At 43.9% G+C, this 26,975-nt stretch overlaps 1 protein-coding gene across 1 annotated transcript in view; it reads right to left on the bottom strand.

The window, feature by feature from the left end:
- LOC115122022 (RIMS-binding protein 2-like) overlaps positions 1–26,975 on the bottom strand; it is a 78,578-nt gene that overhangs the window by 32,805 nt on the left and 18,798 nt on the right. Inside the window, 1 exon segment of the mRNA XM_065017456.1 lies at positions 246–335. The gene's annotated coding sequence lies outside the window, so the exon portion shown is untranslated.

Below are 26,975 nucleotides of genomic sequence, written 5' to 3'. Positions count from 1 at the left end.
CAGAGATGGATCACAGATTCCATTAGTTAGTGTGATGTAGAGCCTCCTCTGTGAGAGACACCCCTGGGGCTCTGCTAGGCCAATATGATATCTGCCCATTGATCAAGTGATATAAGCACAGTACTGGGCTGAGCTATATGATGAGGTTGAGGCTAGGTCCCAAATGGTACCCTATTCTCTATACAGTAGTACACTGTGTAGGGAATAGGGTGCAATTTGGGATTCAGCCTGAGTCTTTTACCTACCTGGTCATATTTGGATGCCTTCAGGCTGTTGCTGGACAACTCAAGGATCAGGCGATTTTTCTCCTGCAACACATCCAAAGGCTGAGTCTTCTGTGGAGGGAAAGAGAGGAAGGGGGCAGAATAGATGCAGGAGAAAGACAGAGAGAGAGAGAGAGAGAGCAAGAGACAGATAGATGGACAGAAAGAGGGGGGGAATAGATAATTAGTCTCAATGTGACAGTACATTGAATGGTGATATCGGTGCATTATAATAGTGTGTACAGGACAGCAATAGGCTGCAATGAGCTACAATGCACGTTGTACAGTAACTCCACCTGCAAATGTGTAGTTAAACAACAGAGAGACATTCATCGCAGGTTGTCGTACCTTGTGTGGGCTGAAGTGGTTCACCAGCACACAAAACCCCTCCGTTATCTACAACTGTGGTTCTCAATCCTGGTCCTGGAGACCCAAGGGGGTGCACATTATTGTTTTGGTCCTAGCACTACACCGCTGACAAGAAAGCAGACTTTGATGGTTTGAATCAGGTGTGTAGAGCTAGGGCAAAAACTAAAATGTGTCACCGGGACCAGGATTGAGAACCACTGATCTAGAAGGCAGAATACACAGCTGCACGTTGCCACCCTCTATTTAGTGAGGCCAACACCATTAACAGTGACGCCTTGAGATCTCCAATGATCCAGGAGATTAATCAGCATATGATAGTGTAGTCAACCTCATGTTGATGATCAACTCTGCTCAATATGTGCATCCCAAATGCCTCTATGGCCCTGGTCAAAATTAGTGCACTACATTGGGAATGGGGTGCCATTTGTCACAAAGGAGTTGAGAGGCGGTCTTCCCTCTGCCAGATCTGGGGAGGATAATGCCAAATCTCACAGAGTGGAGGTGTGAAGTGATTCCTGCTTTAATACAATTATGTAACAGGCTTAAGTCCTGAACAGAGATACAGCGAGAGAGAGAGAGAGAGAGAGAGAGAGAGAGAGAGAGAGAGAGAGAGAGAGAGAGAGAGAGAGAGAGACAAAGAGACAGAGAGTGCCGTAAGGGTGGATGCCAGCTCTAGACCCAGGGTGGATGGAGGATTTGTGGGGAGGGTAAAGCCTCAGCAGGCTCCCTATCATCAAATTGTCTGCACATATGGAGGGACTCAATAAACAATAGACTGCCAATGTGAGTGCGTAAGCGTGTGTGCGCCGGAGTGTATGTGTAGATGTTAAGGTGCCGGCACAGAGCGGTGTGTATGGGGGGTGCATTCCTAATCTGATTGTGTAACACATTCTCCCCATCCCTTCCTCTCTCCCTACATTGTAATCTACTGTACTGTACCACCCACTGGCTGTGGAGACACCTCTCCTACGTGGCTAATCCTGATGTTAGAGCACTTCAGGTGCCAGATCCACTTTGTGCCTCAGCCCTGAGAGGACTGAACACGGCCTCTGTGTCAACACCACTGTTTGTCACACACAGACAGAATTGAGGGGGGAGAGACTAGAGAAGAGAGTGGGGGGGTGGGGGGGGGTGATATAAAAATATATACAGTTGAAATATATATACAGTTGAAGTCGGAAGTTAACATACACTTAGGTTGGAGTCATTCCGATGGCTTCCACTAGTTAGTGGAAGTTAACATACACTTAGGTTGGAGTCATTCCGATGGCTTCCACTAGTTAGTGGAAGTTAACATACACTTAGGTTGGAGTCATTCCGATGGCTTCCACTAGTTAGTGGAAGTTAACATACACTTAGGTTGGAGTCATTCCGATGGCTTCCACTAGTTAGTGGAAGTTAACATACACTTAGGTTGGAGTCATTCCGATGGCTTCCACTAGTTAGTGGAAGTTAACATACACTTAGGTTGGAGTCATTCCGATGGCTTCCACTAGATGTCAACAGTATTTATTCAAGTTTTCAGGCTTGTTTTTTGAAAAGTGTTGTAGCTGGGACCCATGGGATTGCAAACAGAGGAAGATCTTCAAAAGAAAGTGATTTATTTAATCGCTATTTGTGATGTTATGAAGCCTGTGCTGGTTGAAAAATATGTTGATTTGGGGCGCCGTCCTCAAACAATCGCATGGTATGCTTTCGCCGTAAAGCCTATTGTAAATCGGACAACGCAGTTAGATTAACATGAATTTAAGATTTTAAATGATATACGATACTTGTATGTTCATGAATGTTTAATGTTACGATAATTTATTTTGAATTGCGCTCCCTCCAATTTCAATGGAAATCTTATCCCTAAGATTATTAAAACTCGTTTTTCAACCACTCCACAAATTTCTTGTTAACAAACTATAGTTTTGGAAAGTCGGTTAGGACATCTACTTTGTGCATGACAAGTCATTTTTCCATCAATTATGTCGTGGCTTTAGAAACTTCTGATAAGCTAATTGACATTATTTGAGTCAATTGGAGGTGTACCTGTGGATGTATTTCAAGGCCTACCTTCAAACTCTTTGCTTGACATCATGGAAAAATCAAAAGAAATCAGCCAAGACCTCAGAAAAGAATTGTGGACCTCAACAAGTCTGGTTCATCCTTGGGAGCAATTTCCAAATGCCTGAAGGTACCACGTTCATCTGTACAAACAGTAGTACACAAGTATAAACACTATGGGACCACTCAGCTGTCACACCACTCAGGAAGGAGACACGTTCTGTCTCCTAGAGATGAATGTACTTTGGTGCGAAAAGTGCAAATCAATCCCAGAACAACAGCAAAAGACCTTGTGAAGATGCTGGGGAAACAGGTACAAAAGTATCTATATCCACAGTAAAACAGGTCCTATATCGACATAACTTTACATTTACATTTAACATTACATTTAAGTCATTGAGTCACTTGAAAGGTGTTATGGGATTTTTTAATCAATAATGACTAAATGAGGAATACTGCACTATAACTGGCAAGAATTCTACCCTGTCTTTCTTGTAGTATTAAATAATATTTGTTCATTAGGAAGGGGTTATATGGCATGTACCTAGGATGAAAGGAATGTATGTGGAGATAAGAGAGGACAGGGAGAGCACCTCCAGGGTTATAGTGTCTGGGGGAGCCTGGAACTGTCAGCTGAGGGGTTATTCGTTCTTGTAGGTTCATGCTCTACAACATCCGCAGAGTACGACCCTGCCTCACACAGGAAGCAGCACAGGTCCTAATCCAGGCACTTGTCATCTCCCGTCTGGATTACTGCAACTCGCTGTTGGCTGGGCTCCCTGCCTGTGCCATTAAACCCCTACAACTCATCCAGAACGCCGCAGCCCGTCTGGTGTTCAACCTTCCCAAGTTCTCTCACGTCACCCCGCTCCTCCGCTCTCTCCACTGGCTTCCAGTTGAAGCTCGCATCCGCTACAAGACCATGGTGCTTGCCTACGGAGCTGTGAGGGGAACGGCACCTCAGTACCTCCAGGCTCTGATCAGGCCCTACACCCAAACAAGGGCACTGCGTTCATCCACCTCTGGCCTGCTCGCCTCCCTACCACTGAGGAAGTACAGTTCCCGCGCAGCCCAGTCAAAACTGTTCCCTGCTCTGGCCCCCCAATGGTGGAACAAACTCCCTCACGACGCCAGGACAGCGGAGTCAATCACCACCTTCCGGAGACATCTGAAACCCCACCTCTTTCAGGAATACCTAGGATAGGATAAAGTAATCCTTCTCACCCCCCTTAAAAGATTTAGATGCACTATTGTAAAGTGGCTGTTCCACTGGATGTCTTAAGGTGAACGCACCAATTTGTAAGTCGCTCTGGATAAGAGCATCTGCTAAATGACTTAAATGTAAATGTAAATGTTATAAACTGTGGTTAGACTCATGAGAAAATCCATGTTGGTGTGTATGTATGTGCGTAGTTTAGGATGGTATAAGAAGGAATGTATTTGTGAAAACTTGAGAGCTCTCGCAAATAAACTGGGATCTGATAAATTGTGAGCTGGGAATTCTGTCTGTTTTATTTAAGACCAGAACTTTACAACCTCTGGGTATCAGACAGATAAATATAATTGGAATTTATGAACACCGATTCAATAATTACTTGACAAAGGCCACTCAGCAAGGAAGAAGCCACTGCTCCAAAACCACCATTAAACATCCAGACTACGGTTTGCAACTGCACATGGGGACAAAGATCGTACTTTTTGTAGAAATGTCCTCTGGTCTGATAAAACAAAAATAGAACTGCTTGGCCATAATGACCATTGTTATCTTTGGAGGGAAAAGGGGGAGGCTTGCAAGCCAAAGAACACCATCCCAACCATGAAGCACGGGTGTGGCAGCATCATGTTGTGGGGGTGCTTTGCTGCAGGAGGGACGGGTGCACTTCACAAAATAGATTGATTCATGAGGTAGGAAAATGATGTGGATATATTAAAGCAACACCTCAAGACATCAGTCAGGAAGTTAAAGCTTGGTTGCAAATGGGTCTTCCAAATGGACAATGACCCCAAGCATACTTCCAAAGTTGTGGCAAAATGGCTTAAGGACAGCAATGTCAAGGTATTGGAGTGGCCACAAAGCCCTGACCTCAATCCTATTGAAAATCTATGGGCAGAACTAAAAATGTGTGTGCAAGCAAGGAGGCCTACGAACCTGACTCAGTTACACCAGCTCTGTCAGGAGGAATGGGCCAAAATTCACCCAACTTATTGTGGGAATCTTGTGGAATGCTACCCGAAACGTTTGACCCAGGTTAAACAATTTAAAGGCAACGCTATCAAATACTAATTGAGTGTATGTAAACTTCTGACCCACTGGGAATGTGATGAAATAAATCAAATAAAAACTGAAATAATTAATTCTCTCTACTATTATTCTGGCATTTCACAGTCTTTAAAATCAAGTGGTGATCCTAACTGACCAAAGACAGGGAATTTTTACTTGGAAAAACTGAGTCTAAATGTATTTGGCTAAGATGTATGTAGAAATCCGACTTCAACTGTGTATATATGTATATATATATATATATATATATATATATATATATATATATATATATATATAGAGAGAGAGAGAGAGAGAGAGAGAGAGAGAGAGCACGTGACAGAGAGGCATGGGTACACTGGCAGGCAGTGACATCTCCTCCTCCACCTGTGAGTCAACTATTCACATTGGTCCTGCTACCTATAAGACAACCCTCTATTCCTAGCCTCGTGAGGAGTTGGATTGCTTATTTAACCCTTTGAAGTGTACAGATTGCATCCTGTTATTTATTGAACATTCTATGGATACTTCAAACTTGCTGTGAAATTCCAAAAATAGAACGCTGACAAAATTCTGTAAAACTCACCCCACAAAGGGATAACAAATTAAGACACATATGGTTACAAAAATCTGCAAGTGGAACTGAAAAGCATTGATTTTCAGTAAGGACCGGTGCTCAGCTGTAGAGCTATACAACACTGAAATCCATATTTGCGTCCCAGCCTGCCTGGTCGAGGGTGGAGAGACCAGGAGAGAGACAGCCCTCAACACTTCCAGTGACTAATTGACACTGACAGCTCTGGCTAATTTCCTCCATCATCATCCCAACCTCTGTTCTCCCTCTCTCCCCCACTCTCTCCCACGCTCTCTGTGCTTTTCACCAGGTGGTTGCTTCGACAGCTCTTCCCCTTACCTACAGCCACACAATGCAGAGAGAGTATTGACAAATAAAACATTTAATTGTCCCTTCAGCCTTTCAGGGTAACATCACTGCTTTGACTAGGCATCCTTCTTTCAACGCCAAACCCACCACTGGTGTGCGTGGCCAAAGAGATATATATGTCATCCAACAAATATAAGCGCCTGGAGTTTGCTTAACTGCATTGGCACTTGGATTGGAACCAGTGCTATGGTCAGATAACATGAAAATAGTGCTCTTTGGCCACACAGACCAATGGGTGGGTTTGCTGTCGAAATAAGGATTCATACAGTGCATTCGGAAAGTATTAAGACCCCTTCCCTTTTTCCACATTTTGTTACGTTAGAGCCTTATTCTAAAATATATTAAATAAAACATTTTCCTACAGTGTTTCTTCCTTTAGAAATTTAAAGCTTATGCCGCAACCATTTATGGTGGATGGTGGCAGATTGTTTAAAATTACATAATTCTGTCATTGCACCACACTATCACAAGGGGGAGTTAGAACACTGATCTATCGGTAGTCTAAACTGTCGCACAAATTTACTATATTTTCGTAAATTAATGGAGGTGTTTTCAGTCTAAGAGTCTCTCTTCTTTGGTACTAGAGTCCTGCATCAGGCAAAAAAAGAGTGGAGAGAGAACTTTGGTAAATTCAATGGCCAATTTTACACTTGACATGCGGACTGCCGATTTTCGAAAAATAGGCACGGTGGGCTTTTAGTTTTTCTCCCTCTAAAAACAGAAATAAGTTATTCTAAATAACATATTGGCTTTATTTACCACAGTGTGAAAGTGTGATAGCCCCTCTATATGAAGTGAGTTTCTATAACACAGAGTCCTTCTTTGCTGATGTGAAGAAGAAATGGAATGAAAGCGAGTCCAGCGAGGATTTTGCAGCATAAAGCTGAGTGACTCACTCATTCTTGGAATTGTATCTATCACGTTTCAGGAGAAGAACCAGATGCAGAGAGTGTCGAAGTAACAAATGTGTATTACTAGAACAGAGGGCAGGCAGAGGTCAGTAATCCATATCAGAGTCCATAAGGTACAGAACGGCAGGCAGTCTCGGGGTCAGGGCAGGCAGATGTCAATAATCCAGGGTGGTGTGACAAGGTACAGAACGACAGGCAGGTTTAGGGTCAAGGCAGGCAGAATGGTCAAAACCAGGAAAACTAGAAAACAGGCACTAGAAAAGACATGAGCAAGGGGAAAACCACAGGTAGGCTTGACAAACAAAACGAACTGGCAACAGACAAATAGAGAACTCAGGTATAAATACACTGGGGAAAATGGGGACAATGGGCAACACCTGGAGGAGGGTGGAGACAAGCACAAAGACAGGTGAAACAGATTAGGGTGTGACAGGATCAAAATAAATAAGTACCCACTTTCTGATTGTCTTTAACCTTTTTGGGATGGGGGCAGCATATTCACTTTTGGATGAATAGCGTGCCCAGAGTGAACTACCTCCTACTCTGTCCCAGATGCTAATATATGCATATTATTATTAGTATTGGATAGAAAACACTCTAAAGTTTCTAAAACTGTTTAAATTATGTCTGTGAGTATAACAAAACTCATATGGCAGGCGAAAACCTGAGAAAAATCCAACCGACAGAGTTACTTCTCGTTCCAGTGCTTTTCTGAAGACAAAGGAATTCTCCGGATGGAACATTATTGATGTTTTATGTTTAAAAACATCCTAAAGATTGATTCCATACATCGTTTGGCATGTTTCTAAAGGACTGTAACGGAACTTTTCGAGTTTTTGTCTGGACGAAATGCTCGCGCCTCATGAAGATGGATTACTGGGCTGAACATGCTAACAACAAGTGGCTATTAGGACATAAATGATGGAACTTTATGGAACAAATCAGTCATTTATTGTCGACCTGGGATTCCTGGGAGTGCCTTCTGATGAAGATCATCAAAGGTAAGGGAATATTTATGGTGTTATTTCAAACTTTGTTGATTCCAAAATGGCAGATGTTCCTCTGGCTGTTTTGGGTTCTGAGCGCTGTTCTCAGATTATGCTTTTTCCGTAAAGTTTTTAAAAAATCTTGCATTCAGGAGAAGTCTATCTTTAATTCTGTGAATAACACTTGTATCTTTTATCAATGTTTATTATGAGTATTTCTGCAAAATCACCGGATGTTTTGGAATCAAAACATTACTGCACGTAAGGCGCCGATATAAATATATATAAATATATAATTATAATATATATAAATATGCACATTATCGAACAAAACATAAATGTATTTTGTAACATGATGTCCTATGAGTGTCATCTGATGAAGATCATCAAAGGTTAGTGATTAATTTGATCTATATTTCTGCTTTTTGTGACTTGGCTGGAAAAATGGCTGTGTGTTTTTTCAACTTGGCTATGATCTAATCTAATCATATGTTGTGCTTTAGCTGTAAAGCATTTTTTAAATTGGACACGATGGGTAGATTAACAAGATGTTTATCTTTCATTTGCTGTATTGGACTTGTTAATGTGTGAAAGTTACATATTTGTAAAAAATATTTTTGAATTTCGCGCACTGCCTTTTCAGCAGAATGTTGTTGAGGTGTTCATCTAGCGAACCCCTGCACTAGAAAGGTTTATAAAGAAATGTTTGGACTGATTTGATTAAATTAATCTGTTCATATTGTTTGTGCTCAATTATTTGTGAAACTGTGGTCACAGTGAATAATGTAAATTAAGAAAATATACTAAATCCTATTCATAATGAATTATAAGATGTGTGTTGCAAGCTTTTAATTTTTCATTTTTTTTTGTAAGAATTTATTGGATATTTGTAGACAATACAAAACATACACGTAGAAACAACAACTATATCACACCTGTCCAGAACAACCTGCTGACACCATATCTCCAGCGCCTGCTCTCTGCCACATTGCCTCAAACTGCACCATTTTGTTTCTCTCCATCGCCCACACTCACTTAAACATTTAAAGGCTGACATTGGATTATTTTAATACTTCTGATAGCCATATATCTAACTCCACCCATAACATTTGTACTTTTTAACATTCCCAGAAGGCGTGGATTATTGTAACCTAATGAAAAATGAACCAGTAAATCTAATTTAACCCTTGTCATCTTGTAATCTTAACATTCTGTAATCTTAACATTCTGTATTCTCCCCTTGCCCCAAGGGTAAAAAATGACCCATTTTCAAGCAGCTAAATTGAATTTTAAACCCCAAATCTATTTTGCATTCAACAAACTTTGTAAAGATGTGGGGTTTCCCTCTTCACAATGCTGCATTTAACCAAGACTGCATTTAATCAGTTGACACCACTCGTTTTTATTACAACACACCTGGCATAATTGTTTACTATTATTATTATTATTCTTATTGCTGAAGGTACTACATCGGTGTAAACATGTTTTTTTGGGCAAGAGATAGCACTTGTAGAACCTAAGAAAGTAGCAGAAATATGCAGAAAGTAGTTTTGAATGCATTTTATTGAATGGAAACTATATCAGTCTTGAACATGTTTGGCAACATAATGATATATTCTTACATACTGTACAACGGGGAATTCAACTACAATAAATAAGAATAACATAAGATAACAGATATTTTTTAAATGTGAAGAACATAAATCAATCAACTCTAATTAGCACATGTGGGACAATATGCAAGTGTGTGTGCATGACTTTGAAGATGCATTTCTCATATGTGAAGCACATAGTATTTGATTTACAGTTCTTCGTTTGGGGGCAGAATTGGCATCACCTCCTCTTGCCTGCCCCAGCTGCAGCCTCAGGTGGATCAGGACAAGATTCAGCCCTCTGTACAGCTTTCACAAGCGCTGCAGAGGCTGCTGTGCGGGGGAGGCGCTCCCTTCTTTGAATATGTGGGGTTAAAAGTGCCTTTCCCAGCTGCCCAGGGAACACCCTCCTCTTGTTCCGCTTATCAGGCACCCAGGTAGGGTTGATCTTGTTCCATATCATGAAGGCATTGTATGAGGACACATCAATGATGTTATGGAAGATGACCAGGGGCCAGCGGGCACTAATCCTCCTGTAGCTGTAAGTTCCAATCACCTTGTCCAGGTTGTCCATGCCTCCTTTGTTGTAGTTGTAGTCCAGGATGATGGCTGGTTTCCTGTCCTCACTATCACTGGTCTCAGCCATTTTGTGCAGTGTGCTCAGGAGGACCACATTCTTGTTCATCTTTGGGAGGTAAGAAACTGGAGTGGTGGTAGGGGTGAAGGCATACTTTGATGAGAAGTCCTCTCTCCCCCTTGGTGTGAGGAGTGCAGGGGGAGCTCAGGCGTGTTCTTTCTAACTGTGCCAACCATCGTGATCTTCCTCTTCAGGAGCTGCTGGATGAGTTCATAAGAGGTGAAGAAATTGTCACGTGACATTGTGCCCCCTCAGACTATCTGTCACATCAAGCAAAAATCGCATCCCTGGTTCTTCTCCGTGCCTCCACTGGTCGGCTTCCCTGTGTAGACTTGCATCTTCTAAGCGTAGCTGGATTGTGCGTCACAGGCCACCCATATCTTGATGCCATACTTTGCTGGCTTGCTGAGCATATACTGCCGGAAAGGACAGCGACCTTTTGACAAAGAGATTACTATCAGTAATTAGCATCAGTGTCACAGAAAACAATCACATAAATCAATGATATTACAGCAATGCATATTATATTACAGATATGAAAATAAAAACTTACCTCTGAATGGAACCAGTTGCTCATCCACTGTTACTTCAGTTCCAGGGTTGTAGAAGTATGGCAGACGCTCCACCCATTTTCCCAGACTTCTCTTATGGCCGCCAGTTTGTCTCTCACATATCTTGCAGGTCTTCACTCACGGTTATCAAATCATAGCATTCTTGAGAAAGTGTGCTTTCAGTGGCATCGTGGCACGGAAAATCACCATTCCACACTGCATCCCAGAGACTACTGTTTGTTTGTTTTTTGTCCATTGTGTATTTCCGTTTGCGAAATATTTACATGAAGCCTGGAATAAAAGAAAAAGGGCTACCTATAATTAAATAGTACAAATATTTAGCTTCTATATGGATAATGGTGTGTGTACAGTATATAGATTGTGTATATGCTTGTCTATCATATGAATCTTCCCTTTGTCAGACTGGGTTCAAGTGACTTCTGTTTCTTTTTTTCGGTATTTATGAGTCTGTCTGTATGTATGTATGTATGTATGTATGTATGTATGTATGTATGTATGTATGTATGTATGTATGTGTATATATGCAATATGTATGTATATACAGTTGAAGTCGGTAATGTTTACATACACTTAGGTTGGAATCGTTTTAAAACTTGTTTTTTAACCACGCAATACAACCGCAGAAACTTACCCACATCCTGGTTCACTCTCTCCACCTGCCCATTACTCTGACCGAGACCCCCAAACGTTCCATGAACGCCTTCCACACCCTGGACGTGAACTGGGGACCCCGATCAGAAACAATGTCCTCAGGCACCCCGTAGTGCCGGAAGACGTGAGTAAACAGGGCCTCCGCAGTAGGTAGGGCTGTAGGGAGACCGGGCAAAGGGAGGAGACGACAGGACTTAGAAAACCGATCCACAACGACCAGGATCGTGGTGTTGCCCTGTGACGGTGGCAGATCGGTCAGGAAGTCAACCGACAGGTGTGACCAAGGCCGCTGTGGAATGGGAAGGGGTTGTAACTTCCCTATGGGCAGGTGCCTAGGAGCCTTGCACTGAGTGCACACCGAGCAGGAGGCCACATAAACCCTCACGTCCTTGGGTAAAGTGGACCACCAGTACTTCCCACTAAGACATCGCACCGTCCTACCGATCCCCGGGTGACCAGAGGAGGGGGACGTGTGAGCCCACCAAATCAGCCTGTCTCTAACCTCCAGTGGAATGTACACCCGTCCAGCTGGACACTGTGGTGGAGTAGGCTCAACACGCAATGCTCGCTCGATGTCTGCGTCCACCTCCCACCTCACAGGTGCCACCAGACAAGAAGCCGGGAGGATGGGCGCAGGATCGATGGCCCGCTCCTCGGTATCATATAGTCGGGACAGTGCGTCTGCCTTAGTGTTCTGGGAGCCTGGTCTATAGGAGATGGTGAACCTAAATTGGGTGAAAAACATGGCCCACCTTGCCTGACGAGGGTTCAGTCTCCTCGCTGCCCAAATGTACTCTAGATTACGGTGGTCAGCCCAGATGAGAAAATGGTGTTGAGCCCCCTCAAGCCAATGTCTCCACACCTTCAGGGCCCTGACGACAGCCAGCAGCTCCCGATCCAGCACGTCATAGTTTCGCTCAGCCGGGCAGAGCTTCTGAGAAAATAAGCACAGGGGCGGATCTTCGGTGGCGTACCCGAGCGCTGTGAGAGCACGGCTCCAATCCCAGCCTCGGACGCGTCCACCTCTACTATGAATGCCAAAGAGGGGTGTCGTGGCGGAATCAGAATTATTTAGGTAACATTTATAAATCAAATGTTTTATTTATTTTATTGCATGCTTATGTGAGATATGTCATTAGAATGTCTATTTTTGGATAATACTGTTGGCCGGTTGCAGTTATCTGTTCTCTGTCAGGGTTCAGTGACTTGGGCTGCAGAGAGGGGAGAGGTCAAGCTTGTCTTCATATGTAAACATATCTTTTAAACCATGTGAAGGGATGATTGAGGGGGAACCATTTATCTCTTGGCTTCACAATGTCTGTGTGCCAGTCACTGTGTCTCCGTGAGCTTGTCCAGAATGGGAGTGTCTAAAATAACAATTGATATATATCCTAATGTCTTGGTACTATGTTGTTCCAAGAACGAGAAGTAGAACCTCGTTTTAGGAGAGCAAACTGAACGATAATTTATAGCTAATGCTGTCTGGCTATGGAATACTCCTCTCTCAAGTAAAGTCTTCCTTTGTAATGTTCCTAAGATCTGTTATTCGTCATGGGAGTTGAGATGGGTGTGTCTTGGCTATAAATTATACTAAGAACTGTTTTGTAAGGACTCTCAGACAATTCATTGATAGACACTGAATTGATCTGAGAGTCACGGGGTTGTGATGGAGCTCATATAATTAAAGATGGACTTTATGATAACTCTGACTTGTGTGTGGTTTGCTTTCATGATTTGGTAAATACAGGAAATTTCCACTACAGGGGTTCGGATGCGCCAGCACGGGAGCCGAGGTGAAAAGAGCCTTCAGGCGACCAAAAGCCCTGTCCGCCTCAGCCGACCACCCCAGACGCACCGGCCCCCACTTCAGCAGTGACGTAATGAGAGCAGCCATCTGCCCAAAACCCCAGATAAACCTCTGGTAGTAATTGGCAAACCCTAAGAACCGCTGAACCTCCTTTACCATGGTTGGAGTCAGCCAGTTACGCACGGCTGCAATGCGGTCACACTCCATCACCAACCCCCGATGTGGAAATGCGATACCCAAGGAAGGAGACGGCCTGGTTGAAGAACAAGAATCTCGTCAACATAAGATTGGAAGACTGCTGGAGCATTCTTCAACCCGTACGGCATGACGAGGTACACATAATGGCCGGATGTGGTACTAAACGCAGTCTTCCACTCATCTCCTTCCGGATACGCACCAAGTTATATGCACTCCTGAGATCCAGTTTTGTGAAAAAGCGTGCTCCGTGAAATGACTCAATCGCCATGGCAATGAGAGGTAGCGGGTAACTATACCCCACCGTGATGGAATTTAGACCCCTATAGTCATTGCACGGACGGGTTTGTCAAACTGAACATGGGGGATCCCTAACCTATGCTCTAAACCGCAGTCAATACAATTCCCCGCCTTATACCCCGCCTTATGCCGGGAAAGTGTTCACACTCTCACCTCCCGAAGGAGCCGGATGAATGGTTGCCAGGTATAAGTCCATCTGGAGATAGAACCCCTGGCACCCGGCCGCCGCCCGGAGTACGAGTCGAATCCCACTGTGCCCAGGCAATGAAGGAGAGGGGGTTGGTACTGGTTGGGGTGTGGCTGATGGAGGTGTGGGAAGGCCATCTCTCTCCCATCTTTCCATCGTCGCCATCACCTGATCCATTGCGGTCCCCAGCCGGTGCAACACTGCCGTGTGGTGTTGAACGCGCTCCTCCATGGACACTGGGAGTGCGTCCACTCCTGCTGACTCCATAGATGGTGGTGCGGGATTCTGTGATAACGTGCGTCTAGGTGAGAGGTGTAGGAGTCAGGTGCAGGAGAGCAGGCATGTCGGAGAAGCGTGTTTAATCAGTCAGTCCACCAACACAAAAATGGCACAGTCGAAAATATAAACTACGCTCTCGATACTGAGAACTGGTGGAGGAACAAACACAGTTCCGACACTCATATACACTTGCGTAACCGTGAAAACAACAAACTGTAAATACAATCGAGTACAATACACAAAATTCTAATCCCGCACAAACTAAGGCAGGCAACAGGTTACCCTTATACACACAGAGATTAACGCAAATGAAACCAGGCGTGAAAAAGAAACACAGACAAAACTAACAGAAAAGGAAAAAGGGATCGGTGGTGGCTAGTAAACCAGGAAACGCCGACCACCGAGCGCCGCCCAAACAGGGAGAGGAGTTACCTTCGGTAGAAGTTGTGACAGATGGTAATGCAACAAAATAGGAAAAATGCGAAGGTAGATGAATACTTTTGCAAGGCACTGTATATTATTTTACTGTTCTTTGACAAAAATGTCTCTCTTTCAGATTTGGCCATTTCGTCTTCATCTGAAGATGATGCATCATGCTCTGGGTTGGATTCTTTCCCATCTTCTTCTTCAGATACCTCCTCCTCTTCTAAATCACTGTTGTTCCTCATGGACATCTGAAAAAATCTGATCTACGACCTGTTGGGCACTGAAACGTGCACTCATAGCTTCAGCAAAGAGAGAACTGGGGGGACTGTCATCTGCAGCACCTTTATAGCTTCTGACTGCATTCCACATTAGTAAACAACGCCTTCAAGAAGTGTTTATTTTGTCTGAAATGTTGTTTATTTTGTCTGTAATGCTGTTTATTTTGTCTGTGAAGTTGAGTCATGTGTGGGGTCATGGAGGGGAGATGCTGCACATGCACAATATTTGTTTTGTTTTGTCTGAGTACAATCAGTAGCACACATAATCTACATTTCTCAGTGTGTTTGTGTGTGTGTGTGTGTCTTTGTGTTTTTTTCTGGTGTGTAAATAATTTTATAACTGCAGGGTCAAAAATTACCCTAAACAATCTTTGTACCCTGGTGGTGTACAGCTTTCATGGAAATACGAACAAAAGCGTTTAACATTTTTCTAATGTTGAGGTCACTCTGGCAAAAGTCCAAATTTCAAGTCGAAAGAATATAATTTAGGGGGTTTTCTCTGCTGTTAAACATAGTGGCAGGTCATTTTTGACCCTTAAGACAACACAAGGGTTACATTTACTGCAGGTCTAAAACCTATGTGTTTAACCTTCTGAATGATGATTATATTGATAGAAGCCGCCTTTTAATAAGTTCCAAGAGCCGATCTGTTACACAACAAAATAATATCAATTTATTTAGCCTAAATGTTTTTATGACTACAGACAGTAGGCTATTATTCCTAAAAATATATATATATTAAATTACCACAATGTAAATATAAGTACTCTAAGGTTTGACATTTCTATCTCAGTATCACAGACCAGATTTGCCCTTATGAAAAATGCATCAACCCCTGCAAATATATTTAATTTATTATTAACCATGTATTATAATTGTATAAAAGCCCCTTAGATATTAATTTAGAATTCTCGAAATTCTCTAGATTTAATTAGATCTACAAGGACATTTTATTGATCTGCCAGTATTTTCATTTAGAAGCCGCCTCTTAACGAGTTCTGAGAGCCGATTGGTTACCCAACAAAATAATATACATGTATTTAGCCTAATTGTTTTAAAGACAACATACTATTATCCCTCTTTTCCTCCATGCATGAATTAATTTGTCTGCATATCTATTCAACATTTGGCTGAAAAGAAACCACGCCATCAATTAAGAATAGATATATATTTTTCTCTCTAAGGTTTCTAATTCAATATCACAGACCAGACTTGCCCTAACCAAAAATACATCAACCCCTAAAAACATATAAATGTATTATTAACCCTGCATAATAATTGTATAAAAGCCCCTTAGATATTAATTTATATAATTTTATTGATCTGCCACTATGTTAATTTAGAGATTCCAGTAAAGTCTTTGATGTTTCCTTTTATGTGTCATAACAATTATTATTGGATTATTCACCATGGCAACCACTTGTTAACAAAACTTATTTCTCAGTTCGGTATGCTTTAGTGGAGATCAGACTGTTTTCATTTGCAGGGATATTTGTGCGGTCTTGACCAAATATAAGTTGAAACTGTTCTGGACACAGAATACCAACTGGGCCGGATCCCGAGGAAAATGTAGCTTTCTTTTGTTGAATTCAGTAAAATATTTGTACCACTGCAGATGTTGTGTTTTTATTTACGGTAGTGATGGACAGCTGGAGGCATTTTGAAAACATGTTTTCAAACACTTGTTCATCACAAGTCTAGCAGGTTGTGAACTCTGCAAACAATGTTTCCATGATGGGCTATTAGGAGGAAAATAGACTCTTCATACCTCCATTAACCTCATAAATAAAATGGCAAAATGTAGATTTCCATCTAAACAAACATACCCAAAAGTAACTGCTATTCATGTGTAATTGCATGATTCAGACTTGGTATATTTGGAAAGAAGACATCTGGGAGATTGTGAGGAAATTATCAGAAGAGAGATAGGAGTTATATAGTTCAAAATGCCCAAGATCAAGCACACACAAAATAACAGTTTTCATCTTTCATTGACAAGCTATAAGTGTCACGTCCTGACCTTAGTTCCTTTTTTATGTATCTGTTTTAGGTTGGTCAGGGCGTGAGTTGGGGTGGGCATTCTATGTTTTTGTTCTATGTTTTGTATTTCTGCTTTTGGCCTGGTATGGTTCCCAATCAGAGACAGCTGTCAATCGTTGTCTCTGATTGAGAACCATACTTAGGTAGCCTGTGTTCCCACTATGAGAGGTGGGTAGTTGTTTTCTGTTTTGTGTATTCACCTGACAGAACTGTTCAGTTTCTTCCATTCACTTTGTTATTTTGTTTTGTGTGTTCAGTCTAATAAATTAACATGGACACTTACCACGCTGCATATTGGTCCAATATTTCCTACTCCTCCTCAGACGATGAAGAGATTTGTTACAGAACTACCCACCACAACTGGACCAAGCAGCGTGGTAACCAGGAACAGAGGGTTCTGGACTCCTGGACATGGGAGGAGATTTTGTACGGTAAGGGAGCCTGGGCACAGGCTGGGGAATATCGCCTCCCCAGGGAGGAGCTGGAGGCAGCTAAAGCCGAGCGGCGGTGTTATGAGGAGTTAGCACGGCAGCGCAACAGGGACGAGAGGCAGCCCCAAAAATGTCTTGGGGGGAGGGACACAGGGAGTGTGGCTAAGTCAGGTAGGAGACCTGAGGCAACTCCCCGTGCTTTTGTGGCGAGAGGTGGACCGGGCAGGCACCATGTTATGCCGTGAGGCGCACGGTATCCCCAGTGCGCAGGCATAGCCCGGTGCGCTACATCGCAGCTCCTCGTATCGGGCGGTCTAGAGTGGGCATCGAGCCAGGAGCAATGAAGCCGGCTCAGCGCATCTGGTCTCCAGTGCGTCTCCCCGGCCCGGGTTATATGGCACCAGCCCTACGCACGGTGTCCCTGGTTCGCCAGCACAGCCCAGTGCGGTCTGTTCCACCCCGCCGCACTTCCGGGCTACAGGGAGTATCCAGCCAGGACAGGTTGTGCAGGCTCGGTGCTCGAGACCTCCAGTGCGTCTCCACGGGCCGGTCCATCCAGTGCCTCCTCCACGCACTAGGCCTCCTGCGGCAGCCCCACGCACCAGGCTGTCTCTCCGTCTCCTCCCTCCAGGTGCTCCCTCCTGTCCAGCGCTTCCAGAGTCTCCCTCCTGTCCAGCGCTTCCAGAGTCTCCCTCATGTCTAGCGCTTCCAGAGTCTCCCTCCTGTCCAGCGCTGCCAGAGCCGCCCGTCAGTCAGGAACTGCCAGAGCCGCCCGTCAGTCAGGAGCTGCCAGAGCCGCCCGTCAGTCAGGAGCTGCCAGAGCCGCCCGTCAGTCAGGAGCTAACAGAGCCGCCCGTCAGTCAGGAGCTAACAGAGCCGCCCGTCAGTCAGGAGCTGCCAGAGCCGCCCGTCAGTCAGGAGCTGCCAGAGTCGCCCGTCACTCCGGCGCTGCCAGAGTCGCCCTTCACTCCGGCGCTCCCAGAGTCGCCCTTCACGCCGGCGCTGCCGGAGTCTCCCGTCTATTCGGGGCCCGCTGCAAGGGTCCCCAGTCCGAGGTCGGCGGCGAGGGTTGCCGCTCCAAAGGCGCCACTTAAGTGGGCCAAGGCTATGGTGGAGTGGGGTTCACGTCCCACGCCAGAGCCGCCACTGCGGACAGATGCCCACCCGGACCCTGGACCCACCCTTCGGGGGGGTACTGTCACTTCCTGACCTTAGTTCCCTTTTTATGTCTCTGTTTTAGGTTGGTCAGGGTGTGGGTTGGGGTGGGCATTCTATGTTTTTGTTCTATGTTTTGTATTTCTGCTTTTGGCCTGGTATGGTTCCCAATCAGAGGCAGCTGTCAATCGTTGTCTCTGATTGAGAACCATACTTAGGTAGCCTGTGTTCCCACTATGAGAGGTGGGTAGTTATTTTCTGTTTCATTGTTTTTCACCATTCGGGACTGTTTCGGTTTTTCTTTATTCACTTGTTTGTTTGTTTCCTGTGTTCAGTGTAATAAATATGACAAACACTTACCACGCTGCATATTGGTTCGATATTTCCTACTCCTTCTCAGAAGAGGAAGACAACAACCGTTACAATAAATTAATTATTGATGACTAGAGCTGGAAACACATATCAGAAGGATTCCACAACATGTGAACTATATCAGAAAAAAAGAAAATGGGATTGATAGACCTAACAACTAGACATGGGAAGATGTTTTAGTAAGTGCTGTCAGGTGTGGTCACAGGACGTTTCCAAGTCTCTGAGCCAGGTAGCAATAGTTTGCATTACACATAAGGTTCTAGGCCTGGCTTTATCCCACCCAGGTCAACTGCATATCCCTGGAAAACTTATCTCATTGGCTACAAGACTATAGTAGCCAATCCCCTGTGTAATGGATGCCTACTGCGTGTAAGCAGGCAACATCATATTCTTGATGCACAAAGATATAGTCGGTGGACATTCGATGTTGCCATTAAGTCATACATCATCAGATAACTTTGGCAATAGGCTAGATTTGTTTCAACGTAAAGATTAATTTCATACCCCCAGTGTAGCTATAGCTCAAACACAGACCACTTCGAAGCTTACCTTGTAAGATGATTGCTGTTTGTGAAAACGTTGTGTAAAATAAACCCTGCTTTTGCAGATAGGGGCTACAGTTATCATATCACACTGAATTGAATAAAACAAATCTAATAGGACAGCCTAAAAGCCCGGTTAGGTGTGAAAAATGCCGCCAATTTGCAATCTTTTCGATGTTAAATACCCTTAAGTTTTAAATGTCTAACTCCAAACCTCATGCAACCGCAAAATGTTGGATAAAGCATATACTGCACAGTATTTGTTCATCAACATCTTATGCTTTCATTAATAAAATATTGAAAAAAATACTTTCAAAATGTAGATGTTTATTTCAACTACTCTACATCTCAGCTACATTTAGTTGCACTTACCCCCAGCACCATGACCACGGGTAAAACCTTGCTGAGATGATCAATGCATTTGTTGCGTTGTCAGTTTCTAAAACCAAAACATCTTGATGGCCTTCACCATTTCATCTTTGCTTGTAGGCTTGGCAGAGTTACACAATATCCCATAATGACAAAGATAAAAACAGGTTTAGACATTTTTGCAAATGTATTAAAAATAAAAAAGTATTCAGAACCTTTGCTATGAGACTCGAAAACAGAGAGCAGTTACATCCTGTTTCCATTGATCATCCTTGTTTCTACAACTTGATCAGAGTCCACCTGTGGTAAATTCAATTGATTGGACATGATTTGGAAAGGAACACACCTGTCAATATAAGGTCCCACAGTTGACAGTGCATGTCAGAGCAAAAACCAATCCATGAGACAGAAGGAATTTTCCGTAGAGCTCCGAGACAGGATTGTGTCGAGGCACAGATCTGGGGAAGGGTATCAACAAATGTCTGCAGTATTGAAGTTCCCCAAGAACACAGTGGCCTCCATCATTCTTAAATGGAAGAAGTTTAGAACCATTCTTCCTATAGCTGGCCGCCTGGCCAAACTGAGCATGCAGGGGAGAAGGGCCTTGGTCAGGAAGGTGACCAAGAACCTGATGGTCACTCTGACAGAGCTCCAGAGTTCCTCTGTGTAGATGGGAGAACCTTCAAGAGGACAACAGTCTCTGCAGCACTCCACCAATCAGGCATTTATGGTGCAATGGCCAGACGGAAGCCACTCCTCAGTAAAAAAGCACATGACAGACCACTTGGAGTTTGCCAAAAAGCACATAAAGGACTCTCAGACCATGAGAAACAAGATTCTCTGGTCTGATGAATCCAAGATTGAAATCTTTGTCTTGAATGCCAAGAGTCACTTCTGGAGGAAACCTGGCACCATCATACTGTGGGGATGTTTTTCAGCGGCAGGGACTGGGAGACTAGTCAGAATTAAGGGAAACATGAACAGAGCAAAGTACAGAGAGATCCTTGATGAAAACCTGCTCCAGAGTGGTCAGGAACTCAGACTGGGGCGAAGGACAATGACCCTAAGCACACAGCCAAGACAACGCATGAGTGGCTTCAGGACACGTCTCAGAATGTCCTTCAGTGGCCCAGTCAGAGCCCGGACTTGAACCCAATCTAACATCTCTGGAGAGACCTGAAAATAGCTGTACAGCGACGCTCCCCATCCAACCTGACAGAGCTTGAGAGGATCTGCAGAGAAGAATGGGAGAAACTCCCCAAACACAGGTGTGTCAATCTTGTAGCGTCATGCCCAAGAAGACTTGCGGCTGTAATTTCTGCCAAAGGTGCTTCATCAAGTACTGAGTAAAGGATCTGAATACCCTTTGTAAATGTGATATTTCTGATTTTTATATTTAATACATTTGCTAAAATTTATAAAAACCTGTTTTCTGCTTTGTCATTATGGGGCATTGTGTGTAGATTGAAAGAAAAAAAAAGATTTCATCCATTTTAGAATACGGCTGTAACGTAACACAATGTGGAAAAAGTCAATGGGTCTGAATATTTTCAGAATGCACTGTATGCAGAAAAGGACCCCATACCTACTGTCAAATATGGTGGTGGATTTTTGATGTTCTGGGACATTTTGCTTCCACTTTCCTGGGGCCCTTGTTAATTAAGGTTAACGGCATCGTGAAATGTATCCAGTACAAGGACATGTTCTTCCAGTCAGATCTTCCAGCAAGACAAAAAACCCAAGTACCAGTGATGGGAAGAAGTGAACTACATGTTGTTCAAATAGTCGTTGAATTACATTTGGCTTTATCTTGGTGGTAGTTGAACTAAATTGAAATCTTGGTAGTGTTTTCAGTAGTTCATTACTTTGTGACAATGTAGCGATGTAGCGAACTACCGGAACTACCTTATACTTTTATTTTCAAAAAGTACAGAAAATATGGGTAAAGTAGGCAAGATTTCCTTTATTTTTCAGCATCCGACCTGCCTAACTCTCACTTGAAACATAGTTTTTGTGTTTAATAGTCTAAATTACACATTGTTAAAATTTGACTCCTGAGTGATCTGTTCTTGCAATTTGTAGTCTATGACATTTCAGATTTAGATAAAATACTTTTGACCACTTTCTATTGGATAATATAAAAAAAAAGACTTTATCTGAGCAATTGTTCTGTACCTGACTGTATATGGGACTATCCAAATCAAATATAACCAGTCTCTCTTTGAAGTCCTTAGTCAATGTGTAAATCACAAGTAGAGAAGCACATCGATACATGTCCTGAGCACTCTCTCTCTCTCTCTTCCATCTCTCGCTCTCTCTCTCCTTGTTTATGTGTTCTTTTCACCAGGTGGTTGCTATGACAGCATTTCCCCTTGCCTACAGCCACAGAATGCAGAGTATTATAATCCCTTCAGCCTCTCAGGGTAACATCACTGCTTTGGCAGCTGCAATGATGATGTCATCATCCTATGCTTGGTGTGTGATGCTGTGCACCTGTCAGAACAATGTATGGATAAGTTCAGTCTTCTGACATGGCATCATTCCTGTGCCATGATAATGTTACCTGATATTAACCACAATGACTAGGCATCCAATCATTCTATACAATGACAAAAACAAAGCATACTGAATATCTCCTAGGCCTATACACGTCAGTCTACCAATCCCATCTTATTTCGTCACTAGCCATGACTTGGTGAGGGTGTAGTATAAATGTATTCAGGATTGTTGGTTTATCTATAACTAAACAGCTATTTTCCTAAATGTCTTAGACATGCACTAAGGAGTGTCTGTGTGCGTGTTTTTTCAGACAAAATCAATTTATCTGGAGCCCGTGGCTCCCCGCTGGTCCCTTTAACGTCCGGGGGGATATCCTACCTTAATGAGACGTCACGTGGGAGCAGCTTTGTTCCTGGGAACAGCAGGGAGGGACTGGGTGCCTCTATTAAGGGGTCTCTATACTGTATCTGACGGGATTACTAGCAGGCAGGCCACACTGAGATACACCGCTGCAGTGGTGGAGCTATACCATGGCACTACATTATATCATCAAGGGGCATCAGAGTCCATGTAAAACAAATGTAGAAGATATCCTTATAGAGAGCCTTGCAGTATTCACTGAATCATGTTAAACGTGCCAATACGTTCTGTTTAGATTCAATATCAACACCAGTCTAGCACACAACTTAGAATGAAGCAATGTATTGGGCATGCACTTCAAGTCATACGCTAGGGTGGATGTTGGAACATAGCCCATATTTTGTAACTCAGACCCCATTCCCTCCAGCCACACTACCACTTTGTGCTAGTCCAGTGTGATGTAGGTGATGTAGGACAGCGAAAGGGCAAAGGGAACGTGACATGGCCCATAACCTAAATTTAAAGATCAGCTGTCTCTTCAGCACCATCTGAGGTCTGGAAGAGTCAGGACCTTGACAGCGGCAGCTAAGCACTCCCAGCCAGCTCCCAGAAACAGAGATGGAGGCCATGTGCCTTCAGTCGTACTATGATAGGGCTTTCAGCTGATTCTATTTAACAATGTTCCTCTCACCTCTCTCTGTTTGTGCTCTACAGGTAGCTCATTCATAAAACACAAGTGAGTGGGGCTAATACAGTGTTTGTGTGTTTGTGTGTGCTTGCGAGCATGCGTGACTGCGTGCCATGAGTGTATGAACTCTGTGTTTGTAAGTGTGTGTGTATGCGGGTGGTTGCAGGCCTGTGGGGCATCTCTAAAACAGTGCCGGGTTGAAAAAAGGACTCTGCTGCCAGGACACAGCTGGCTCAGTGCATAACCAGCAGCTTTAGGGAGGGGCTGTCCCTAAGCTCTGGTCCAGGGACAGTCTCTACAACCGTAGTCTTAACCTATAAGGATTTAATTAATAAGACCCGGTCTTGTGGTGAAGGGCAACTTCTATCTCAACCAACATCAGCCATGAAATCTCTATCGATACATCCCGAATGGCATCCTATTCCCTACATAGTTCACTACTTTTGACCATGGGCCTTGGTCAAAAGTAGCACAGTATAAAGGGAATGGGTGTCAGGTGGGACACAACCTCTACGCTACAGCAATCTGTTGCCTCTGACATGTCTAGGGTGTGTGCTATGTATTCATCTCGCTCTTGCACTGTGTGAGGTGTGTGAGAGAAGATTTATTTATTTATTAATGGACCTTGATATAAATACAAAAAATACATGCTACGCATCATTGTCATCTTTGCTATTTGACCAAATGACAAAATCAGCCTGAGCCTCTAAGTCTCCAACATAACACAGGCCAGACTTTAGAGTTTGTCCTTGTCCTGCTGCACTGGCCAAAAGGCTGGTTTGATGGAGTAAAGTGATCATGCCCAGCTCCTGAATTGTTCATATATTTTACTGGAGATGAGCAGAGAAACAACATGTAAAAAGGGGTGGCCAGAGAGACTGCTTTTAGGGGACACATTCTCAGAGAGGTTTGTGGTGTTAGTTTTGTTTTACGCCCAATTACAAATGAACAACTCCTCCTAGCCTCTATATATGTGAGGCGGTGAGAGGATCGGACACATGTAAGCAACATAGTTTGGGGATTGGGATGGTACTGCGTGCGGTGTGTCTATATATATTTCTGCAGATTGCCAGCCTCTCAACCAGACAGTCTAAGGAGCAAACCATGCGTGTAAGGTTGTTACTCTTGAGCTGGCTGCTTGTGGGAGGCACAGAGAAAGACCCCCATCACCTGCCTCCACAAAGCAGGATGAGTCTCAGCCAGGCTTTCACTAAGGAGACAGGGCTGAGCACTGCCAAGAGAAAGGCCAGCCCTAGTCAAGAAGGATTAACTTCTCCACTGTATAATACACCTCCTCCACATCCTCCTCTCCCTCTACCGCGCATAACCTCCCTACCTAGGTTGTGTTGTGTGTATAATGGAAGGGATCCAGCTGGGGCCAGGGTGAAATGCGTTGGCCCCTCGAGAACAAACAGGCCCCGGGGCTGTGAGGGAAGTGGGCTGTTCCACTCTGGCAAAGAGGGGTCAGGGGAGAGTAGAGCACGCATCAGATGACGTGACTAAAAGAACTTCCAGTCAAACAGATGACATATCACATTTGACATCACTGGGACCTATTGTTCCTATTCGTCACACTGGAGAATATCAAAAGGAAAAAATACAAATAAATCCTCCCCAAGGTTTTTATATCAGTTTGGTGGATAAGAGCTTAAAGGTGACTTTTTGGTGGATAAGAGCTTTAAGGTGACTAAGATTCCCCTTTGCTGGGACTTATACATGTCTGACTAGGATTCCCCCCACAACACAACACACAAAATCCAAATCTCCAGCAAAACATATGACTGAAGAACAGCTAAATAATTCAAGGTGACCCAATTGCACAGTTAAAATGCATTCTAGAAATACACTGAACGGCCCAGCCTCAACCTTCATCCCTGCCACGTTGCTTAGCCCACTGTTTCCATGGTGATGGTACTGTAATGCACATACAAGATGATCCCACTAAGTCCTGTAGGCCTATATGTTTGACTCTACAGTACAGTCAGTTGGGCTTGTGGACCCTCCTCCTCTAGAGAGCCTGGCTCGGTGGCACATGTGACTGGATCAGTACTGTGTAGAAATGGCTGTCATGTTGGTTGTGTTTGAACAGGACCATTAACAGTCTCCCTGCTGTCCCAATGGCCTTCTCCCCTCAGCCTCAGGGTTTAGTCCTGCTGTGGCTCAGTCCTCCACAACTAATGGGAGATAAGGGTGAGTGAGAGGATGGATGAGGGGAAGAGCGGGGGAGATGGATAGATACTGGAAAGACAGCAGGTAAAACATCAAATAAAAAGACAAGGCTCAAGTCAAAGCAACCAAAAGACTACAAATGATCAAAAAACTACAAACAACCCTAGACTAAGAAGATACTGTAGCATTCTACTGTAAAATGCAACTGCTCAATTCCTGTAGTACTACTACCATGCATGGGGCTGAAACGCTCCCCACTCTCTTCAGCCCCACTGGCTTAATGACACTAACGCTTATGGTGCGTTTGCGACCAGTCAATGCGGCACACACACATGCTCACACACATATGTGAGGTGGGGTAGGGGTCTGTGTCGTTGCTATAGAAACCCTATATTCCAGGTAAAATATCAGCGGTGAAAGCGCATTGCCGCAACTAACCTCATTTGCACCATATTACACAGTCAGTTATCAAATCCCAGGGGGTCAGATGTGTATTCTAAACCAGCAGAACAGTGGTGTACGCAAAGGCTCCTTACTTAATCTGTTATTCAAACAGGCAGGCAGAATTAAATTAGCAAATGAATCCATCAAAGACGCACAGTCTACATGGGAACATTGAGTCACCTGGTCTGATCCACCTGCAAACACTGATACAGATACAAACTACAGGTTCTGAGGGAAGAGACGGGATGTTTTCCTGTGCTTACACCTCACTTACACACTTTACTGTACTATGGTGTACTATTGTGTGTGCACACAAAAACACATGTACATGCTGTGCTGACAAGCAAATGCATCATGGATGGGATTCAGTGTGTGTGTGTGTGTGTGTGTGTGTGTGTGTGTGTGTGTGTGTGTGTGTGTGTGTGTGTGTGACTCTGTATGTGTGTGTTTGCACATGTAAGTAAATGCAAACATGCATGTTTTGTGCGCATGTATGTGACTACTCTGAGCCCTCCCCCTGGCTCTGTGTCCTCAGGAACATTGAGATTAGTTAAGGCTGTCTTATTCCATCGCTAATCTCAAGACAAGAGGAGGAAAATCAGCCAGACGGGGATTCAAAATAGAAGTTTGGTACCCCCTCCCCACTCCTCTCTCCCTCCATCCCTCCTGTCTCCCCTCTCATCCCCTGGCATCCGGCTGAGCTCAGCTGGTACTGGCTGCCAGTCTGCGCAGAGAATAGAGGGAGGAGGAAGAGAGGGAGTAAGCACATAATGAGGAAGAGGAGGCGGGGGGTGCCCATGAGCCACTCCTGTCACTGCTGCAGCTTCTTCCGTTGTTTGAGGTTTCACACCCACATAATGAGACAGAGAGAGAGAGAGAGAGAGACAGAGAGAGAGAGAGAGAGAGAGAGAGAGAGAGAGAATGAGAGAGAGAAGCATGCCTGTCGAAATACTGCAGAGTGGGAGTTTAGGCTGTCTACCCCTCCCTCCCTTCTTTCCCAGGCCTGAAGACACACACTCTTGTCTTCCGTTGCTCCCTTTCACACACCCACACAAACCACACATAGGCATATACATGTACAGGGTACACTCAGGCACAGTTGCACATGCATTCTTTATCAATCGTAACTAGAGTATACATATCAGTGGATCTAAGTGATTTAGTTTCAGCTTTGTTTCTAGAACCTACCTTCAGTAGTCAA

This window comes from Oncorhynchus nerka, linkage group LG4 (assembly GCF_034236695.1).
Source record: "Oncorhynchus nerka isolate Pitt River linkage group LG4, Oner_Uvic_2.0, whole genome shotgun sequence".
Taxonomy (NCBI): domain Eukaryota; kingdom Metazoa; phylum Chordata; class Actinopteri; order Salmoniformes; family Salmonidae; genus Oncorhynchus; species Oncorhynchus nerka.
This window is presented reverse-complemented; position numbering and strand designations above follow the sequence as displayed.